Here is a 9,168-nt window from a genome sequence, read left to right as displayed (position 1 = left end):
CCAATCTGGGAATGGACCAGAAGACTAACTGCTTCCCTAAACCCTCTCTCTTGATGAGCTCAGCTCTGAACAGCTTTCATAAAACCTACTCTCAAGACCTGCATTCTTAAAAATATCCTTGATTGTCTTACCTAAAGCCCACAATTCTGACAGGGTGATAAATACTTCAAAGATAAACAGTTAACTCAGGTTGTTGAAACTATGAAAATTTGTCTGTGAGAGACATCTTTATTCCATTAGCATCCCTTGCACATAAATGGGAGATATTCTAATGTGACTGAATGGGACAAGAAAGGAGTAATTTTTTTTTTGAAAGGAAAAAGTTACAGAAATCTCAATAATTTGAGCCCTAATGTGATAGATAGGAAAATAAAATAAAGTCTAAAAGGAGAAGAGAGGAAAAAAGAAAGGCCCCTGGAAACAATAATCATCTGACTCATTCACCTTTTTATCCCTCAGGTTCAGTATGTGGCTGAATTCAGAGCAGGTGCTAGATACCAGTTTGGAGAAAGCAGAGAGAATTGGGAGGAAAAATGAATGGGAGGAAGGTAGAAGACAGGTCAGAAAGGAAGGAGAAAATTAGGAAGGGAGCAAAGGACATCTGGTGGTACTTTTAAGAATGAGAAGAGTGTCTGAAAATGGAGTGAAAAGCTGTCACAGCTGAGAAACGTGGCCTTACTTTGACAATGACCTGACACAGACTGACTTCAACAAGCCTACAACTGAGTGAATGTTATTTGTAAACTTCACCTTGTCAACCTTGCCACAGCATGGAATTTTCCTGGTCACACCCATATATAGTACATATACATTAATTATTGTGCAGGACAAAGTGGGTTCTAAAGTCATGTCTTTATATTTTCACATTTAACAATAATTACAATGAAATCAATGAAAACTGTATGTATTTATATTTTAAACTGCATACACAATGTATGTGGGCATTTTTTTCCTCTATGAAAAATAAGGAAGATTATCTTATTCAAAGCACATAGCAATAAGGAATGAAATAGAAGTGCTAGAAAATGCTCCCTTTTCATTCAATTAAGTAAATAAACTCTGCCTGGAAGGTGGTGTTCTCACTGTCATAAATGTCGTAGATTAATGGCAGCATTTCAGATCCAACCATTGATAACAGATTTTTCTGGTTTTTAATAAAGTACTATTCCACGAAGGATATTATTCTCTCTTTACACGGTTCTTTTGCAGAGTGTTTTTTTTTTTTCATTTGCATAATTTTCATTTGTTATGCTGACAATACTCTCTGAATTCTACTTATCAGTGTAGATTTAAGATTGTTAATGCATTTTTTACTTGTAAAACTTGGTAATTATCAAGGGTTAAATATTTCTCCCTTAATAAACATTCCTTGACTAGAGAAAGGTATTCATGTTATAAACACTTTTATTACCAAAGAATCTAAGACCTTGCAATTCTCTGTATGACTTAATGCTATTAGAGTTTTCCAAACCCTCAGTAAACTATGCTCTACCACAGTTGAAATTACCAGGATTAGCTGCTCATCAAATTTGAGAAACTTATTTTTTAAAGCAGAAGCTCTTTTGATTGTATAAGGTGAAAAATGTCATTTGTTCTTTACTTCAAAATCAGTAAAAAAATATTCTTCATGTTTTTATTTCCATCTTTATCTCTATCTGTTCAGAAGAAAAATGATTATTGTCTGTTGGCACTAAGTACCCCAGGAAAGGTAGCACCCCTTGACAGAACGTGCTTCTGCCAGATAAAGAGAGATGATAAACTGAAGTCATTTTAGAGTGAAGTTTCCAAAATAAACCAGAGGAAGACATCCAGGATCTACTGAACGAGATGCTGTGAAGATAAGGCCACACCCCATGCCTTAAAGGAATGAGACCTGTAGCAGCAGACAGTTGGCAGCAGGATTTAATGAATTTAATCAACACCTACTTTAGGAACCCTGGATGCTCTGAAAGGACTCTAAAGTGGATTTATTATATTAAAATTTAATGTAATAAAATTCCTGAGGCTTTTGCTGCTTACAGGGAGAAACTATGTTTAACATGCATGCACATCAGAGGTGATGATCAGGATGGCACTCATCCATCAGGAAGGACGCTAGTGACAGCTTGAATTCAGGGTCCTGGAGGTGCCCTGAATTATACCAGGCACTTATCCTTCAGATACTGAATCATAGAAACCTGGGGAGAATTCTGGTAGAGAAGGTTACATAACATCCACTAATTTCAGTATTTTAGTACCAGTGAGTTCTAAATTAATATAAGCCCCATTTTAATTTTGTGCCTATTTATTCTGTCTAATAGATAGTGTTCAGGTTCTTTTTGACTAATGCCTGTTCCTTCCTGTCCTCCTAACCTTGATATGATACATTTTTCATCAGGCAACACTTCATTCTGCTATCCAATCGCAACTTTTAGATACTGTACCTTTATGTTTCCCTCACTTCTTATTTAAGAGTAACGTGAACAGTGGCATAGTTGTCATGGAATATAAAGGGGCCCCCTTGTAGGTTGCATTTTTATCCCTGATTTCTTTTTTTCTCACCACTGACTTTGCAGCTCACCTCATTCTTCCTCCTGAAAATGGTGATTATTAAACTCACAGGAAATGTTTAATGAACTTATTTCACAAGCCAGAAATTCCCTGCCATATGCAGAAATACACACAATAGCCACAGAAAATCCGTACGAATACTGACACTCCCAGCCTCTTCCTACATTCACCTGCATCTTACCTCTGGGTACATTTTGCTCAGTGTATTTCTCTCCTCTGCTTAATGTGCAAGTGAACTGAGTAGGATAGTATGTAGGGGCAGGAAGAGAACCAACACGTGAATACTCTTACGTCCTAATTCTTGTTACACACACACACACCCCTTGGATGTGATCATCTAGACTGAGATAATAATACCTGAAGGGGTCTTGCATGTTACTGATGCAGAAATGTGGATTTGTGAAAAAAGGAAACATGAAATAGTTCTGTCTAGGAAGAGTTCTCCACTCACTAGATACTTCTGCCCTTCCCAAGACACTGCTGCTATGTTACACTGTGTAGTTAGCCATGGGTATAGTCAAATAGAACTGGAAAAGAATTTTTACTGAATCAAATTCCTTTAGACTTGCAGACATTTTTTATGCACATTCTAGTAATGGCACTATTTTTTCCTCTTTAAACTGAATCTCCTAGGATGACAGAGACAGTGCAAAGCTAGAGGAAAAAAAAAAGAGTATTATTAAATTCATGTAGTACGTGCTTTTCAGTACCTACTATATGCTGACAGTCAATCGCTCAAAATCCTTTTGAGAAGTAGGTAAGGAAAGATGCACCAGCCAGTGGCCAATCGTTAGAGATGCTAGACAGGCAAAGAGAATTATAGTGCAGTATCGATAATTATCAAGATTAGGATAAACATTTGGGGTGTTAGTTATAGGAGCAACACAGGATGACGGCCCACTGAAGGACAAGGGATAACTTTGGAAGTTTTTTGGAGGTACTGGTGCTGAACTGAGTACCAGTGAGCCCATTAAAGGGAAGGCGGAAAGAGTGTTCCAGGCAGTGGCTGTTTAAACTAGTTATAAAGGAAACAGGCTGTAAAGTTGTAAAGGGCAAAGGAGGATATGAGTCTGAACTCCTTGGTTTAATAACTATTCAGTCTGAGCAGATGACTTTTCTTCTAAGCATCTATTTACTCACAGGCAGCCTTAGGGAGAATGAGAGTAAAATAGGGGGAAAAAAGAGCACTTAATAGCAGGTAAGTACTTAATAAATTGTATTTTATCTGCAAAACTTTGGTGATGCACTCAGGGAACTGTAATTATTTCTAGAAATCTGGAGTGAAAAACACTCAAGTTAGGTAATGATAATTGAGGTAAAAAAGAGAGCTGAGGGTTACAGGACTCTGCGAGAGATAACAAGTTGTTGCAGGCTGTGATTTCTAGCAGTTACCAAGGTAGAATTTGGGATGCAAGATGTTCATAACAGATCAAAACATACGAAACGATGAGACAGGATAGAGCAGAGAAAAGAGTCAAATTGTGAGGCAAGTTCAAGGAAGCCCCTCCCACCCCAACAGGGAGCTATCCAATGAGCATGGCCTCTCAGAGTTGTATGTGTGGGCTGAAAGGGCCAGGTCTTTATCCCTCCACCTCACTTAGTTACAAGCAGGCTGCCCCCAGATAAGGCAGCTGTCAGCTGCTGAAACTGACAAATTTCCTGCAGTCGGGCAGCAAGGCCTTCCTTGAAGTGGGATCTGGGAGGCACATCTCTGCATCTACCACAGTAGTGCTCCCTAAAAGAATGTCCTTCTCCCCTTCTGCGTGAATGAAAGATGGCCCTTCTCAGCCTCCTTACAGACTGGACACTTGACATTTCGTGGATACTGGAGACTCCAAGCACGAGTCTTCCGTTTTTCTCTTCCTACACAGGGGGACTGCATGTCTCCTGCGGTGGAGCTGCTGGACATAGGAGCTTCCATCTGCCTGCCTTGAAAAACAACCACATAGACATGATTCCCAAGCGTTCAGCCTTCAGATGTAATGTAATGAGGAATTGTTATGTGATGATAAGGAAGGTCATGACCTGATTAGATTAGCCTTAAGAAAGATCACTTTGGCTCCAATATGCACAATTTTTGAAAATGGATGAGGCTGGAGGCAGACAACTTACTATTGTTTGAGTAAGAGAAATAAGATGGCAAATGAAAAGCATTTCCAGGCAAGGAAAGAAAGTAAAGCTACTGTTAAGGATTAACTATACTATTTGATGACAGATTGGATGAGAGCAGAGTATGCAGTCTGGGGTGTTAGGCTGATGTCTTTGATTGTACTTCCCATGAGAGTGGCTTGATATAACATTAATAGCAGCTAATATTTACTGAATGCTTTTGTGTACCATGCACTGCCCCCTCTTCTCAGCAGTCAGAGTCAACATTTCTGCTTTCCTGGCAGAAACTCAGATTTAGGACCTAGTTTTTGGTATATCTTTAGGAGGCTTCCCGATCCCCAGGGTAGATAGATGTTCATTAGTCTACGCCAATTATAATTTTTTTATCCCCTTATCAGTGATTTGCTAGACATGGACATGAGATAGAAAAACAAGACAAAGTAGAAAGTCTAGTGAGAGTCTGGGATTGTTTCCCTCATAATTAAAAAAGGAGAAATATACAGGGCTTGCTTGTTCCTACCTCTGGCATAGGTGCCTACCTTTGGCATTGCCACATGAGGCCTTCACCTCAGGAGCTTCACGTATTCTTTTTGTACCGAAAAGGGGAAAGTCAAAAGACTCCCAGAGAGAGTAACTGATGGGGAGCCCTTGTGTCATGGAACCAAGAAGTTAACCAACCGACTCTGATATAGCTGACCTCGGGACTTCCTGTTATTCAAAGTAGCACAGTACTGTCGTCGTTTAAGTCACTTTCAGTTTACTCAGGGACTTTAATGACCAAGAGACATGTCTTATTACTATTATTGTTACCGAGTCCTAACTTGTACTACTCACTGCACGACAGGCCAATAAATCAAGGGACGAGGGGCTGGGACAAGGAACAGTAACTTTATTTGGAAAGCTAGCAGACCTGGAAGATGGTAGACTAGTGTCCCAAAAAAACTATCTTGCCTAAGTTAGAATTCACGTTTCTTTTATACTAAAAGGAGAGCAGTAAAGTCAAACATTTCCTGGTCCTGGTCAGCCTCCAAAGGGGATGTTTCAGTTTCTTCCTTCCTGCCTGCAGTCATTCATAGGTGGGCCTAGTCAGGATGCTTCCTGTGAGCTAAACAAAGGTATTTTAGCTTAACACTCATTATCTAGGAGACAGGGTTCCCAGAGATGGGCCACTGTGTATAATTTAAGCTTATAGGCAACATCTCTTAGTGAGTAACTTATAGTAAAAGGTTAAAGTAGAAGAAACTGACTCAATATGGAGTCAGATTTGTCCTTCCCTAACGCATTATCTGTGCTTGAAGGAGGCAGGAGAAGGAGTAAGGGAAAATCTGCCAGTGAGAGTGGGAGATCCTCTCACAATTTTGATAGTTATTGCAATGGAAGGACTAATATCTTAAATGACAGTATTTGGGAAAATAATTAGCTTTTTTTCATTTTTTATTTCTTGAGACTTGACCTCAGGCTTTCACTATCTCAAGTTTTCTTCTCATTTGTAAGACATCCTTTGTATCATGGGACTTTAAAGTCACAGCTTTATTCCTCATTTTTTGCTCTGGGCCTTAAATCACTGGCTCCATTCACCACATTAGATGAAGAGTGTCATTAGCTCCAAATGATTGTTAGTGGCTGTGAAAGAAATGATTATAGAAATTCAACCTTTCATTAATGACTAGTATGCAATTTTGTGACATCTAACAGGGTCCTATACTCTGTAGATCACAGGACTAGGAATGGCTGTTACAGCAGCTGTATTCTTTTGAACGGAAGACTCTGTGACCAAATTCTCAGATTTTACCTTTTGTTTCTAGTCTCTTAGTGGCTCAGGTGAAACTTTTTTTTTCCATCAGGATAAAATTGTTAATATGTTTTATTCCATCACAAATACAACCTCAAGTAGTATAAGCTTTAAAAAATGCATTCTTTTCATTTTAACTTTATAGTAGGTGTCTAATGAAGGCAAGATATTCTTTAAGGATAAACAAAACTGGAAAAAACAAGTATTACAAACCAAAAAGGGGATCAGTGTTAACTGAATCTTAACTTTAACCAAATCTTAATTTGCTGAGTTTTCTTTTTTAGTTCTAAGTTGAGTATTAAAGCATAGAGGACAGTGGTATCAATATATTCTCTTCGCATGATGCTATATATCCCCAAATGAAATATGGTATTAAACACAAATTCTTCCATTTGGGGGTTTCAATCTCATGTCTTCTCACCTTCTCAAAGACTTTTCCCAATCAATCACTTCCTCCCTCTCCAGCTTCAATCATTTCTCAGCTCTTGATGGACTATTACCACCAGCATACAAACAAGCAGTAATGTCAAAACTTCCTTTGACCTTGACCTGAATCATCTTCCTTTCACTGTTCCTTTCCTTTCTAATGCACTGTAAATTTTCTTGACAAATTTAGCCATGTTATATGATCACCCATATTCAGTCCAATCAGGTTTCCACTGCCCTCTGTTCCAGAGAAAAATCTTGTCAGGATCACAAAAAAATTATCCAGTGGTCACTGCTCTTTCCTTAACCAGACCTTTCCATTGCTTTCTACATAGTTACTCACCTTTCTTCCTAAGACTCTCTCATCTCTAATGTCTAGGACCCCCATGTGCCTTTCACTGAGTGCCTGCACTGTTAGCTGCTTCATCTGAGTCTCCTTTGCTGGTAACCTTTCTCCTGCTGAACCACTAAATGTCCTGGGCTCTCTGGATGATTTGTTTTCAAACCTGTGGCTTTAAACAGAATTTGTTTGCTAAGACTTCTACATCTGTACCTTAAAATTCAAACATGCCCTAACTCCAGAATCATATATCCAACACCTTGTGTGATTTGTGTCCACAGGTGTTTTAATAAGCATCTTAAAATTAACACAGCCAAGAAAGTACATTTGATCCTCCAAAGAACCCAACTCCTTTCTCAGATTAATTTTTTTGAATAAATAACTCCATCTAGTTTCTCAAGCCAGACTTCTAGGGATTTTCCTTGATTTCACTGTCCATCAGATACCCCTCACCCCCAAATATACATAATCCAAATTATCAACACATCATGCAAAATTTGCCTTCAAAACATATTCTAAATCTACCTTCTTCTCAATTCTTAATTTCTACTATTTACACCATGATTGCTCACTCAGATTATTCAGACTTTAACTAGCCCTCTTGCTTCCCTTCTCCCAACACGTTTGTTTCTGTTTTTACTCATTAACTTTACTGAAGTATGATTGACATGCAATAAAAAGCACCTATTTTAACTTTACAATTCTGTGAGCTTATCAAATGTATACTCCCACATAATCATCAACCCAATCAAGATATATAATATTTCCATCATTCTCCAAATTTTCCTGGTAGCTACTTGCATTAGACCCTCCCTCAACTCTGGCCTAGGCAACAACAGATGTGCTCTCTATTACTATACATTAGTATAGTAATCTGTCTGCAATTGTACGTACATGGGTTCATATGGTATGTGCTCTTCTGTGTCCTAGGCAGCTCAGCATATTGTTTTGAGATTCATCAATGTTGTGTGTCGAGGCAGTTTCAATTTACTGTTTGCATATACCACAATTTGTTTAAGAAGCTACCAAAGAAAATCTTTGTGACCTTAGAGGATAAAACTACTAAATAGGCCATAATAAAAAATTAACACCATCACAATGAACTCCCCGAATTTAATGTAACTTAAAACCCAGGGAGATGATGCTAGATCTGCCAAATAAACCATCTATCCATCCTACAAATCATATAATCAAGAGGATATAACTTAGAAGCCCATTCTTCAGTGGGGACGTACAAAGGTAAAGTAATTAAACATAATTAGTCGACATATAGTGAGTTTTGGGGAAAAGAGATAATGTATTCTGGGATAATCACACATAAGTGACAAACTAAATAGCACAGGGTCCCTTGAAATTCCTTACATAAAATTACAAGGTATCTGAAGTATCCGCATTTGAGACAGTATTCTGCTCCTCCAATTAAGGAATGGAAAATTAGTCACAGAACATTTCCAAGTAATATAGTCAATACTAATGTAGTATTAAGTGTACAGGAAGTCCTGCTTTCAAACTGAAATTGCTCCTATTAACTTTAATAAATGTTGTGTGTACTTTTAAAGTCTGGAAAACCAATAAGGAGTCATTTCCACAGTATGCCTCCTTTTAATGTAAAATTAGATGGAAGATGCTCCAAATAACTGTTGTTTCTTTTTTTTCAATTATACATTAATTATTTTATTTTATGTCCCACCTGTTGAATGTACTTTTTGAAAAGACTTTGTATGTTCCATTGTTGAATGAATTATTCTATAAATTTGTTATGTCTCACTGATTATTTTATTCAAGTCTTCTAAATCCTTAGTTACTTTCTGTAAAAATTTCAACTATAATTATGGATTTGTCAAATTTTGTTTACAGTTTTTTTCAATTTTGCTTCATAGATCTGTCTCTGTTAATAGAGAGATTCAGAATTGTTATATTTTCATGTTGAATTGATACTTGTATTTTTATG

Source organism: Camelus ferus, chromosome 3 (genome assembly GCF_009834535.1).
Source record: "Camelus ferus isolate YT-003-E chromosome 3, BCGSAC_Cfer_1.0, whole genome shotgun sequence".
In the NCBI taxonomy this organism is placed as follows: domain Eukaryota; kingdom Metazoa; phylum Chordata; class Mammalia; order Artiodactyla; family Camelidae; genus Camelus; species Camelus ferus.
This window is presented reverse-complemented; position numbering follows the sequence as displayed.